At 39.3% G+C, this 14,876-nt stretch overlaps 1 long non-coding RNA gene across 2 annotated transcripts in view; it reads left to right on the forward strand.

The window, feature by feature from the left end:
* LOC115612139 overlaps positions 1–13,563 on the forward strand; it is a 15,917-nt gene extending 2,354 nt beyond the window's left edge. Inside the window, exons 4-6 of one of the 2 annotated variants that reach the window (XR_003992892.1) lie at positions 7,878–8,151; positions 12,212–12,406; positions 13,430–13,563. This is a non-coding gene — a long non-coding RNA (uncharacterized LOC115612139). The remainder of the gene's footprint in view (positions 1–7,877; positions 8,152–12,211; positions 12,407–13,429) is intronic. The other variant, XR_003992893.1, reaches the window with a different exon arrangement.
* Positions 13,564–14,876: the final 1,313 nt, after the last annotated feature.

Genomic DNA, 14,876 nt, shown 5'->3' on the forward strand with positions numbered 1-14,876 from the left:
TAAAGTAGATTCATGGTTGTGCTGTTATTGTATTTAAAAGCTTAGTAATCCAAAAGACAAAACCTCTACTCCAAAAATGCAATATGGAGAATCTTCTCCAAGCTGTGATGCTTAGAGAAAGCCCCCTTCCCCAGCTTTTAAGTGTAATCTGCTTGGTATTTAAACACAGTGTGGGACTGGACTTGTGGCTTGAGATGCTACTTCGTTGACAGTGGAGGAGGATCAGAATCGGTTGAAGATACACTGATAAAGGCATGTTAGGAGAAGACCTCAGTGTAGAATTAGTGAGGAGAGAAGGAGTCAGGTATAGGAGGACTTCAACCCTGCCTCCCCTCCATTCCCCTCACTGAAATGTCCCCTAGTGGGATACTCATTCCAGCCTGTGGTGCTGAAGTCATGACTCTGTGGCTTTTGCAGTTTTGATGTTCATGTCCACTTCCATGCCTTTTTCATGTCTTCTTTTCTCAGCACCAGTCAGATCAGGGTTGTGTCTGCCCCTAAATAGAGTCAAGTGTTCCCTTTGGTTTACAGTGTACCTGTTGGTCTCTTGCTTGCACACTGTGATTAAACAATAAAGAAAAGTGAGGGTATCATTCATTCAGCTGCAGTAAACTAACAGGCAGAACAAAACATTTCCAAGTGACTTGCTTAGTATCTAAATAGATAGGTATCAGCTGCCTCTATTTGGCTAATGCTTAACGTGGACTTCTTTGGTCTTTTATGTTAGGGAAACAAAGGCATGTTGTGTCACCATGCCTGTGTCACAGGGACACTTTACCCCCACCTCAAAAAGCATTCTGCCCCAATCAGATATAGGCTTTCTGTTAATGATTTCAGTGCTGGCATACAATATTCTTTCAATTCATTTTAAGACTGAGCGAGAGGCATGTTGAGCTGTCCTGAGGAGCTGGGTCGAGACTTGTCAGGAGCAGCTGCACCCTGCAAATAGAGGAATCTACAGTGGTAATGGGGGCCCTAAAAAGCTGAGCATGATGTTCTTGCTGTTGCTTTTAAGGAGTGGGGCTGTGGTTGTTCTTAAGCCATTCAGCATTCTGGGCAATTGCCTTCTGTTTGATGTCCATCTGAAATAAAGTACTTTTTTTGCACAGTGACCAGCTGCTTCTTCTTTACACTGATGCAAATATAAAGTAACTGCACAGAAGTTGGTGAACTTATTCTAAATCTATTTCCCTTGAGGTTTACACAGCTGTTCTTGCACCGATGTTTTTCTCAGCACCTTCTGATCTTCTGCATTTTTTTGGTTGTGTTTGGGATATGTGCATTTGCTGCTCCACATTCTCATTTGGTATGAATTGTATTAGCTCTTTATCTTTTATAGAGTAGCACTGGCTTACAGGGGCTTAAATATACAGGAAAAGAAGGATGTTAAAATCAATTTCCTCCACCTGTTCTGATGAAAAAGCATTATTAAAAAACTGAATGCCAGTGATGATACAAAAAGAGATCAAATTCTAGATCCAATCTTCATGTGGAGTTTTGCTGGACTGCAAAGCTCCCTCTTCTCAAATGTGAGCACTTTCTCTCGAGTCCCATGTGATTCACCTTTCTCATCATAAAATAATGACTCAGAGCAAGACTGACACAGAGGAGTTCCAGATTAAGATGCAGCTTGGTAGTTGTGTCTTAACAGATGATTACTATAATATCAGAACAAAGGGATTTAGCAGGCATTATTCCACAGAGTGGTGGTGCTTATTTTGGTCTTAGGCCATCAGTGAGTCACAAACCTGAATTTTGGGCAGTGTAAAAGCCCTTTATTCTTTTTCCCTGAATTCTGTGGATGAATTCAAGCAACCTTGTTTGGGTGCGATGAATGATTGTACCACGTAACCAGACTGCCACTACAGGAAGCAGTTAGCAGCAAATTGCTAGGAGACAAAGACCTTTAGACCATTAACACTAGGAAGTCATTTAGACTTACTAAGGAGTTGTACGGGACTGAGAGGGTCATGTTGATTTGACAATGGGAGGTGAGATAGTTCTCGTACTAGAGGAAAGGAACATTTTCTTCTAGCCAGCCATCATCACAGCTGTCTAGCTCGGGCATAAAGCAGAAGTGTTTCATCCAGCTGCTGACATAAGTCCAAACAACAACCTCCTTGTGTGTAATCAAGCATCAAGCTATTGTCCATGTGCACCTTAGAATACCTGAGGGGTTTGGGTTGCTGCTTTCTTCAGATTTTAATAATTATATTTAACTTTGAGGTAAGCTACAATAACTATGATTAAAGCAATTGTTTTACTCAGCTGGAATGATTTCTGATCATGCCCTAGCACAATGCTGCAAAATTTGAAATGCAAATATGTGGGAGGAAAGAAATGTTCTTTCGATAACATTTTTATTTCTATTGGAATGAAACAAAAAGTCCTTTATACAAACTCAGGCTGAGGTCAAACACAAGCCAGCGGTTGCTGATAAATATTGGATCTTGCTGGTAATGAGCGTCATCTACCCATGTAGTTTAGTTTTTGGTACTGAAATCCTGAATTAAGAGTGAAGAATTAGTAAATGAGCTGTTCGCTTCAGAACTAGCATCCCCTCCATCCTTCTTTCCGTTCTGTGCTGTTATCATCCTTCAGTCTCTTTGGATTTTTGGCTTTTTTGGTCATTTTTGCTCTTGTTCATTTTAATCAGTGAAGCATTTTCTGCCAGGACATGAGCATCCTTTCATGGCATGTTGCAAATCTTTTTTTTGATCAAGTGTTTTTTGAGAAGCTGGTGATTGGTTTAAATATTGCCACAAACATTTTCTGAATGAAACCGTCAGAACTGTTGCAATGGAAGACTTTGGTTTTATGTCACTGCACTGTGTCTGTTAATACTAACTAGGCTCCATGGTGGCATTGCTTCAAAACTCTCCTTGGTGTTTCCAATGTGACCTTTATCAGTGAAATTTTCATTGACTGTCAATATGATTGTTAGAAGCAAACTGTATTTTTGCTGTAGGCCATATATCCAGTTTCTCTTACATTAAATCGGACTAAAATAAATATTTCCTATCATGGTGATAGAAATTGAGATGGTTTGCAGACTTCCACTTAATTTAGAAGTGACACTGAGCTTGTTCTGTCAGGTATTTTGATCTGCCTCTACAAAGTAGCCTGAAAAGATGTCTCCCTTACGTACTATAATCCTGTGTTGTCCATATTTGTCTTCACAGATGCTTCCATAAAAAGCACAAAAGGTGTAAAAGTGCCTTTTGCAGAAATATGGGACAAACTATCCAGAGTGCAATAGCTAAAATGACGTACAGACAAAATGGTACTGGCAGTTAACCTGCTGTTTTGTTTTGGGATCTCTTACTTACTGAGTTGGTGGGAGAGTAAGTTGTGTGTGGAAGTGGTAGCAGCTTCAGGGACCCATTTTCACATAAAAAGAAGTGCCAGTAGAAGGGAGATATGCTGAAAGTCATGCAGGGATTTGGCCAAGGCCTTTGTGAGCTGCCACCGCTGCTGAGACAGATTAATGTTACCTTCAGATCCTGATCATTTTTGGAAACAACCAAGCAACCATTCATTAGCCACTTAGTTGATAATTATAATGTGGGTTTAGTTTTAAAATTGTGAGTTTATAGGTTCAATTTAGAACATGTTGGGCTTTCCAAGGGATTTGTGAAAGCACTGCACTAAGCACAGGTAAGCCAGCCAAAGTGCCTTGGACAACTGGAGTACAATCCAGGATATTCTGCCTTCATAACTGACTTGGACTTCAGTAGAGGCTACATGCTTAGGCAGGAGCCCAAAATAATTAACCAGGATTAATGCTTCAGGTAGTGGAAAAAAGTGTTACCTAAAGGAGCCCTGAGTTTAATAGATACATGATTAGGTTCATGTTCTGATTTGTATCAGTAGATGCAAGGTGGTAGCCCACAAAATAAGCTTTCTTTTGATTTACATTTCACGGGGCGTGATAGAATTGGTCAATATTCATCATGTGATTCTTCACGTTTTCCACACACACTGAACAGTGAATAATTCATAGTTTACTTTCAGTTAAACAGTGAATCTCTTCTGTTGGGCCAGCTCTAGATCAGAATATCATCTAAATGTGATTTAAAGCAAACAGTGAGAAAAATGCAATAGCGTGAAAGTTTATTTTTGAGCAAACCAAATAAAACCTGTATGCCTAAATCTACACAAGAACTAAGAAATAGTATAATAGTTGGGAAAATATTTGCCTCTATCTACAGGCGCCTCAGAGAAATAATTTGCAAAGGCATATTGCCATCTAGTGTTAAGCTCTCTTCTTTTCGTTGTACTTTGGGCTAGTGTAGTTGCAGTAGATTCCTGCAGTAGATTCTCACTTTTGTGAGAATCAATGGAAACCCAGTAATATCTTGAGAAATGCAAAACATCATCACTGCAACCAGACATCAAGAACACATGGCCACACATTCAGTGATTTTCAGTCCTGTATTCAGGGTTGCTGGCAATATAAATTTACTCTCCAGGAGTCTGTTAAAGTCAGTGTCCGGTTCTTCTTTCAGGATTGTGAGAAGGGGTGAAAAAACAATGTAGTGATTTTTTTATACGTGTAGTATTAACTCTTCAATAATTTTCTCTTTGTAGGTTTTCATTTGTGTGGTCATAGGAATTCAGCATCTTTCACAAGAAGTCAGCATCTTTGTAGGTAGGATTTGAATGGCCACAAAGATCAAGGTGGGGTATTTCTTCTCTTCTTTTCACATAGCTTGTTGGGTTTTTTTCTCCTTTTCTATTGCCTCTCAGTTCTGAGTTTTACTTAATGTGAAACAGAGAAATTCTTTATAGTTTATTTTTGATGGTATTCAAAGATGACACAGCTTTCATATCTCTCTTTACATGTTTTCTCTTCCTTTTGGACTTACCCAATTCATAGCAATGACTTCCACCTAGTGAACTGGAGATTAGAATTTTATCAGCTGGCTGGAAATGCTTCCTGTTAGAAAGGACTTTGCCTCTATGATAGCCTGCTTTATAGGTCTATAAAACTTTGCCATACTTTAGAGATTGAAGTTGTAATTTCCTTATCTGTATGAAGTAGGTTTTAAAAAAAATAGTTTTACCTAGAAACGGTATGACATAAGCTCCATCCAGCTTTTGTACATCCAAAAGTACATCCAGCTAAGCTACCTTCTCTGTTAAGACATTTTTTATAAGTGATGGGAGGCAACAGTTTCCAACAGTGCAGACTAACATATGGAAAAATATTCCTTATTTCCATGGACTATATGTTGAAAGTTATTGGGTGGGAGAAGGAAAAGAAAAAGAGAGTTTATTCTTTATTTCATCATCTGTTGACCTTGGAAAGGTAAAAGTAAATACAGAGTTTTATCTATTTCCTGACTATGTATGTATAACTTAACTATTGGACTGCAAATACATCTTGCTTCTTTTCATCCTGAGAATGAGCAACTCAAGATGCAAAGGAGCTTTCTTAACTCTATGAACATATACAAGAACAGCAAGTATAGCTTTTGTACTTGCACCCAGACGGAATTGTCCAAGTCAAGTTCGCAGCATCTCTTGTGCTTGCTGTCTGTTACTAAACCAGTTTAAGGAGCTGGTTTGGTTTCAGATAAAACTATGTTGTTGTAAAATCATGGCTGCAATGGATGTTGTTCTTTTCATACAGTGCCATATTCTGTTTGCTTGTCTTTATCTTTTGATACATAGCTCTGTTCCTTAGTTACTCTTTTTCAAACAACTATCATCTGTTGATTGCTAGGTTGTTCATTTCTTAAATCATTTCTGCTAGATTTCATAACACTTTCTTCACCTCCTGTCAGTAATGGTCTAACAAAATTACTTTCAAGACATTTCTTTATTTTTTTCCTTTCATTATCACCTTGTGAAGCAAAGAATATCTAGATCTACATCCTGCTGTTTTGATTTTAGTTTCCTGGAAACATCATTTTGTGACATATTGAAAAGCTTAGTATAGTTGTCTAAACTGTTAATAATATTCTATTGGTAATCTATATTTTACTGAAATCATTGTATAACAGACACCGAGTTTTGATAATGACATAAACACTCTTAGATATTTGGGGAAAATTGCAAGTAAATGCAGTTTTGGAAATTATATTAATGATTTCTGGTTAAGAAAATAGAAGAAAGGGAGAAATCCCACTGGCACATGTCATTATGCATTTCTAATTGAGTTACCAACCATCTCCACAACTATGAGACACACGATGCTCTGGCATTGACCTGTGTTTTATAATGGCTCCAGATTTATTCTGTATGTAAGTGACACTACTGTGGAGTTACATCAGTGGAACATTGCATAAGGATGATACAAGTATTGCGATATCAGTGTTATTTGACTTGGCTGTTTTGTCCATTGGATAACTGGATTTCCATTCCCTTTTCTTTAAACCCTGGGCAGATAGTATTGCTTCTTCCCAAAAGAGCCGTAATTTCTGCTCCCGTGGTTCCTGAAAGGTATTTTTTTTGTTTCTTTGTTTTCTCCTATATAAGCTGTTGGCTACTGGTCACTCTTTCTAGTGAAGAGGAAGCTCTGAACTGAGGCACATAGATGCTGGAGGATTGCGTTGCCAGGAGGTGTTACATACAGAACAGTTAGAGAGCACAGTATCCTCTTGGAATAGTAAATCAAAATTTTTCTCAGGAGTGAATTGAGAAGAAACTAAAATATCAGCCCATCCATACTACATACATTTACAGAAAACATAGTTTCTCTGGTATCAATTAATCTCCTGGAGACATATAACAGAAGGAACTGTGTGAGTCGTATTTCATGGGGTTCCCCATTCCCTCGGTTGTTTTAAGTGTGCCTCCCCCAAATGTTAAGTAAATTCTCCTGATTTATATATTGTGTACATAATGCAGGCCTGGTCATGCAAACTGGTTACACATATTGAATATCCGTTAAAACAAAACCACCATGAACTGGTGACCTCAGATCCTGCGGCCTCTTATGGTATCTTAGAATCATAGAATGGTTTGGCTTGGAAAGAACCTTAAGATCATCCAGTTCCAACCCCCTGCCATGGGCAGGGACACCTCACACTAGACCATGTCATCCGAGGCTCTGTCCAACCTGGCCTTGAACACTGGCAGGGATGGAGCATTCACCCCTCCTTTGGGCAGCCTGTTCTAGTGCCTCACCACCTTCGCAGGGAAGAACAGTAAAGAATCTTAAACGAGGTGAAGACCACCCTTAATGTGAGACCTCTTTTATTTTTTTTTTTTTGTGTGTAGAAGGATAAAATCACCTCCCAGAAGGGATTTGTAAGTGTATCACTAAGAACGTGTATTTTTTTCCTTGCTTAAACCCTTAATAGAACAGAGAGAAGTAAAAGAAGTGAAGAAAATACACGATGTAACAGGCACTGCTTATGAACAGTGAAGTGTCTTACGTTTGAACAAGCAAGACAAAAGGCATATTTCTGGTACACAATATCCCGATACTTCTGCCTCTTCATAAGACTGTGTAGTTCCTAACCAGTATAATGACACTCAAACCTTATGTCTTTGATATACAAAAGAACATGGGAGGCCTGTGGCTTCCCATGGCTCTTGATTAGAACAGGAAAACATTTATGAACTTGTACACCATGAAGCTAAAAGGCTGCACAAGGGAAATCTCTTGGAGGAATGTGAAGTCTGGCTTGCAGCTCCGAATCGGCAGTTGTTTATTTTACTGTTAACAGCTTCGTCTCAAAAACCAAGGGCAGTGTTATAAACTCTTCATGCAAATACACTTTCCACCTCTGATTTTTCGAGAGAGGAATCCTCTTCCCTATATTCTATTGTATTTAATAATTAAAGAAAAGAAAAAATGAAAACCCAAACTAAATCCTATATATGAGACACAGTGAGAAGGTTTAAAGTCTTTCTATCTTCTTCAGAGCTCCTGAAACTTGAATGTTCGTGTTCACTGCCATTTAGGGGCTGAAAGAAGTGGGGCTATACAGGCTAAGGAAGACATCCCAATAGTCTTCACATCTTTAAAGGCTACTTTGAGAGGAAAGTAATAATCATCCCCATGCTGAGCAAAAAGAAACATAGACTGGAATTGCAGAGAGGCAGAATGAGCTTAGACATTAGCACAAACTCAAAATAAGGAGAGTGAAGGAGTGCCTATGAATACTGTGAAATTTCCATCACTGAAGATGTTTAAAAGTGAGCTATATGAATATAGCTATATACCTGCTGGGTGGAATTTGGAATTGACTAGCTGACCTCTTGGTTTATAGAATCATAGAATCACAGAAGCATAGAATCCCAGACTGGTTTGGGTTGGAAAGGACCTTAAGATCATCCAGTTCCACCCCCCTGCCATGGACAGGGATGCCTCACACTAGACTGTGTTGCCCAAGGCCCACCCAACCTTCCCTTTCACTCCCATTTTTTACTGATATTATGATTTCACAACATGAATGTGTTGGAGTATATGATTTATTAATATTTACTTTGAGGAACCAGGTATTCTTCTGAGACTGAAAATTCTAGCAATTCAGAACTTCAGTATTGGGTCTGTATAGCAGAAAAGTTATGTCCTCCTGTCATTGGAGACAACTTTAAAGCACCATCTCCTGGGTGCTTTTAATTTCTATGCATTGCAAGTAATGGTTTCTAATGAATGAAGATCAGTTTAAAAAATTGAGTTCATTTTCACCTGTTTGATATTTACCTAAATTCTGCTGTAGTACTGTTGAATAATTGAAGCTAATGAGTTGGTTGAAGGCCATGGAATGAAATTCCAAGTATCAAGCCCAGCTACTGTAAGCTTGATGCTCACAGTTAAGAGATTACATTCCCTAACAAGGTTTTTGGGGTTTTTTGGAGTTGGATTAATGAAGCACATCCTGGATGTTTCTGTAGAAATTAACTTTGTCCTCAAACCCCTTGTCAATTATTGGGATTTTGCCAAACACTCCAAATCCTTTCCATAACCAAGACTTGCGCAGTCAAAGTGTAAAGGATGAGCAGCATGACAGGAGAACATCTGGACAGCTGAAGATCAGCTGTCACATGGAATTGGCAGGCATTAAATCCACACTACACACAAACTGAGTTGAAAGAAACCTGGCTTTGATTTAAGACCATAGAATCATAGAATCACAGACTGGTTTGGGCTGGAAGGGAATTTAAGATCATCTACTTCCAACTCCCCTGCCAAGATTCCCTATGTGGCTTCCTACGTGAACTTAATGGTGCATCTAAAAATCGCAGTGCAATGCAGAGATAAGGAATTAGCACTCATCTAGCTACTCCATATACCAGTACAGCTAAAAGACCAATGTGCTGTCCCTGGAAGTGTCAGTTGTAGCATCCTGTGATTGCGATGCAGAGCCTGCTCTGGTGACACTGGGGTAAGAATAGCTGCCCAAGAAGCCAAATGAATGAGCTAAGTTGGGGTTCTGTGATTGAAATCCTCCAGGACCAATCTGGCCTTGCTTGTTACTGCTCAAGTTTCAGCGTGGATACACCTTTTTCTGTCTGTGAAGGTCTGTTACTACTGGTGAGATAACACATTTAGTAGAAGAGCAGTAGGAAACATGCCTACTCCATCTTCTAGTTCTTTGCCCTGATTCCTTGCACTTTAGACCCAATATTAAATGTTCTTAGAAATAACACTTCTTTTTTTCCCTTTTAAGCTCAAAGTGGAGGCTTCTCTGAATAGGATTTCTACAGTACTGCTTAGGTAGCATGCTCTTCTTTAAATGTCCAGAGCTAAGTTGATCACTAGTTCAGACCATAAAGAAAGGTGTCTCCATGTCATACTATTGTACGATTAGGGGCTCTTAGTTGAATTTTATGTCTTTTTTGGTTTTTAGACCATTTTAGTTTTCATGGCTGACTACTAGCAGGCAGTGCTGAATTTTAAGTTGCCTGATGCTGTTCTTCACTGCCAAGACCTTTCTATCGGGAGAATGAATTCAGCTTCTGCTCATGTGGGTAACACTCATTAGCACTAGATATAAGACAGTGCTGTTACAACAGCTATTGAAACGGTTTGAATGAAACAGAGTTTTAAATTCCCTATGATACTTATTCAGCAAATTAAAACTTGAGTTAGCATAAAGATCTTAAGGATAAAAACAACCTTATTAAAAAAGGTTGAATGCTTCAACTGTATTGTAAAAAAACCCCAAACAAACAGCACAAAACAAGCCTCATCTCAATAAAAGCTGACCTAACTTTGTTCCCAGGTCAGGAGTCATGTATGAATCCACATACAAGTGTGGATACAAGGTCCTGAAAGTGTTCTTTGTCTCTACTGCTTTTATGCTTAAACATTTCTCTACCTCTTCTAGTGACACCTATTTCAAGGACAGACACTAGTGTGTAGGAGTGGAATTCATATCTGCAATGTCTTTTACCACGTATATACAGGTAATCAAAATCTGCTGCCTGCCTATACATCCTTATCCTTGCCTTATCAGAAAAGGGGAAAACCTTTTGGATTTCAACTGCACAGACTTCAGGCTGAGAAGCAGTTCAACCTTTGGCTTCTTTCCACTAGTACTGCCTGGAAACAACTCTTAGAGGCTAGTGTTCTGTAAGAGTGGAGATGGCCAAACTTTCAGGGTCTGTGAGCCACAGACTGAGATTTTCCTGTGTCAAAGAGCCACATGATGCATATATCAAAGACTTAGGAGCTCTAGGAGTGTTTCAGAGGGAAGGGACGACAGCTCTTCACTAAGGATCACACACTTTACTATGGGAAGAAGTAGACTGAACATGCAGCTCGGAGGCATACTTCTTCAGTTTGTGCCAGCAGCTCATAGAATCAGGATAGTTTGGGTTGGAAGGGACCTTCAAAGTTCATCTAGTCCAACCCCCTGCAATTAGCAGAGACATCTTCAACTAGACCACGTTGCCCAGAACCACATCCAGCCTGGCCTTGAATGTCTCCAGGGATGATTGATCTTTGCAACCTAATGGTGACAGCTCTAGAACATGGTATCTCAGCAAAGATTGCTCCCGTCAGCTCATCACACCCTTAGTCCAGAGATGCTGGTTTGTTTCTTCACATAGTCAGGGATTTGTGTTCACTGCTGCTGATTGAAGGATGAAGTTTTAGCCTGGGACCCTTTTTTTACTAATGAATGTAATGATTCCTTAAAAGAAAAATGAAGCTCTCTGATTCTGAGGACCAGAGATATTTCCTTCATGTGAACACAGTCCTGCTGCATGAAGAAATGTCAGTCACTTCAACAGTGTGAAAGTACCTTGCAAACTGTGACATACCCAACTGTGAAGTTGTGGGGAAACTGTAACATCTCCTACTCAAGGGAGAAAGGCAGTTAAAAAGATGGCTATTGTAATAGCCAAGGATTTAAGGAAAGGGATGGTCCTTTCAAACACTTGGTCTTCGTAACACTCTGGCCAGATGAATGGCTGAGAGTGCATATGGATAGACTGGCTAAATAAAATGGGAATCATAACAGCTGGTTAACAAAGTACCGGGTTCCCGTAACTCCATTTTCATAGGAAAAACTACGGTTAAATGGTAAAAAATCAGAGCCCTTGAAGTATAGGTACCTATAAACCATCCATTTATCTGTGCAGTCAGCTATAGAGTAGGGTGGGACTGCCAAATTGAGCGTGTGAGATTTGTATGCTATAAAATTGCTGTGTAGAGGTAGTTTGTGCAATACTTGATGTGTTCCTCTTTACTTTAGTTAAGGAATCATTAACAAAAGCCAAATGAGAGGGAAACTCATAAAGCAAATGTTGGTTTTTACAGTTTGTCTGATCTCTGCTACTGATTTTTTCTCTACTTTTAAAGCAATGTTAGATGCATCCGGCAACATGAGTCTGACAGCGTTCTCTGTTTACAGCTGGTAGTAAAGGTGTTTCTTTTCCGAGGCACAGCTATACTGTTTTTGTGTGCACATCTCTACCGGTTTTGGCTAGTCTGTTGTTCATGACAGCAATCTTGCCTGGAAAAACTAAGGTCTTTCTTTTGAAAATTAATATAGGATGGAATAGAGGAACAAAATTATTTGCTGAGGGCAAACAGTGCATTTGTTTCTAATCACATCTATGAGTCAGCTGCAGTGTTTATACGCACATGCTTGTGCATGGCCAGACACACACACTCAAACTACTGGTCTCAAGAAGTCTTTGAAAGAAATGGTAAGTTGTTTTGCCATGATGTATAGAAACATCTGATGTTTGCTTGCTTCAGATTCTGGCATCTCTGATCTGTAAAACATTTTTCTTTCCTCAGGGTTTGTCACTCATGGAACACAAGGCTGTCTTTAATGTTCTTTTGCTGGGTAAACAGAGCCAGGTCAGATGTGTGCTCTTCTTGAACTTGAGTGGAAGTGAGGCTGTGGAATATCAAACATGATATCATCGTTCTGGCCATTACCTTTTGCCATATAAAAATTAATATCCACTTTGTGCTTTGCAAGAATCACAAGTGAGTTAATTTTCAACCTCTGAAAATCATGCATTTGCTGCTGTAGTGCCTTGGAGGTACATTTAGGCCTAGAATATCTTCACTGGGCACATATAAATATGAAAATAGGTATATTTCCTCCCCTAAAGAGCAAGCAAAAGCAACCTATTAACTAAAAGACCTAATCTGGTTCACCTGACTTTCCCCTTTCAGTCTTTTATCTACAGCATTAAACCATATGTATTTTTCACCTCTTTACAATGTTACAAGAAGAATATTGTACAGTCGACAAACTGTTCATGTTTTTAGAATGATTTCCTAGGGTGAACATTTAAATAATGAGAAGAAAAGCAAGCATAGATTTCCTGTCAGTGTTCCAATTATATGATAGATTCTATACTAGATTATAAATTATTACATATGGCCCTCAGTGATTTAAATAATTTGGCTAAATTATAGAGGTCACTTCACTAATCCTTGATCTAAGCAGACTTCTTTTCATCATTTTTAAAGAGGCATACCTGGGGCTTTCAGTTTTGTGCTGTATGTAAATTATGAGGGTTTCCCTAAGAGGCATTCTTCCTTTGAGCTTGCCAGCATTAAAAAGTAGGTCTAGCTTCAACTTGAAAAGGATGGCAGAAGTACGTACTTGCAGTATGAGACATAACAGTGATGGTTTGATGGAACAGTTTCATTCTTGGAGCTGCAGCGTGATTGTGTTACAATGAAGGAAACAGAAATGACTGGTGTAAGACAAATAGAGGGAGGAGACAGTGAAGAAGTATGTTTTCTAATAGCTAGTGCAGTAGCTGGCTGGAAGACAATTCCCACAATGACCTCTTTTCATCTTCTGCTGCGTACCAGGTTGAAAAGTGTCAGTAATAGTTTTAAAACTGCTTTATATTTGTCCTATAATTGAACAAGTGTTTCTTCACTAACATATTTCTTTTCTTGTCAAGGATAGTGTCCTTCCTGACCACAGCAGAGTATCTGTGACAGGTTCTATCACCATAGAAATTGCTGTTATGTGCTGTTCTGCAGTAGGAGCAGCCTTCCACATGGCCAGCTATCCAACCCTCCTAAGCTACTCAACCCAAGCAAGAATAAGAAGGAACAAATATCTCCAAAGTATTGCCGCTTTCTGAAGTCCTCACAATTGAAACCTTTGTGATTCCACACAGTATGTGACCCTTTTTCCCTGTGTCAAATAGGACCCCTCCAATAATCTGATCTTGTTCACAGTAGCTCTGTAGTAATTTTCAGCTTCTTGTAGCCTATATTGTATCAGTACAATGCACATCCCAAAGCACCAGCTAGACCTCTGATTGCTTTTCAGAAGAGATGTATGTTCTCTCAAAAAGAAAAGTGCAGTTTCCAGAAGGTGGACTAAATAATATCAGTAGTTGTCTGCTAGAGACTTACATGGCCTTTTATCCACAGCAAGACCTATGCACTTTTCACATCATCTCTGATTTGTGGCTTGAAGTAACAAACCTATGTTTGTGTAACTAAACACTGCACTAAGTAAAGCATGCAAGTCATTGTTCCATGAACCATCCTTCTCTTGAAATTCACATAACACAAGATGACCCACCTCCACAGCTTTGTGTTGCTAACTTTCCATTACATACTCTGAAAGATGTAGCTGCCTGTGCAGTAACTCTGCAAGCTAGTGTGGTTTAAGGAGAATGTGAGGATCAGGAGGTTACTTTAGTGCAACTCAGTGGTATTGCCTCTCCAGTCTCTGATTTTCTGGTGAAAAAGAAAAACGTTAAGAGCGGATCCTCTCTTGTTCCATCCTCCTCCTCGTGTTCCATCCTCTGTGTTTTACAATCTATCTCAATGACATTTCTGCTTCTTGCCTTCAGTTTCACAGCTGATGGACTCAACAGGCCAGGTTTTCACATGAGATGAAGCTAACAAATTTTCAGCCTCTGCACTGAGCCACAGCAGACATTGTGCCTTTGCTCTTTCTCTTTCTCTCTCTTTTTCTTTCTTTGTTCTATGTTATTTGCCTTGAAATATAAACTCTCATATCATGTTATCTGTGTGGATATATCTGGTCAGCAGTATTGGTTGATAACTTGAGGGCAGAGAGAATGGACACGTAGCATTTTGGTATTTCCAGGCAATGTTTAAGGAGAATCCAGAGAAAGCTGAGGGAGCTTTTTTTGTTAATCTCCAGGTAGGGACTCAAGAAAACTCAGACAGAATAATGACAGATCCTGGGGTTCTTTTGCAGATCTTAGCAAAAGGTGTGAAATGAGAATATCCAGACAAATACTCAAGTATGACAACCAGAAAAGACACCATCATAGACCATCCTTTTTTAAAAGTATAGCAGGACAGTCAACACTTTTGGCCAAAGTGTCAAGAAAAAAGAAGTATTCAGTGCCTGTAAATGAGTTGGTACAGATTTGCCTGCTTCAGCCCCATAATCCTTGCCCCTAACTAATACTCAGTCTCTCTCCCTGTGTAAGTAAGTACATCT

The sequence above is a fragment of the Strigops habroptila genome, chromosome 1, assembly GCF_004027225.2.
Source record: "Strigops habroptila isolate Jane chromosome 1, bStrHab1.2.pri, whole genome shotgun sequence".
Lineage (NCBI taxonomy): Eukaryota > Metazoa > Chordata > Aves > Psittaciformes > Psittacidae > Strigops > Strigops habroptila.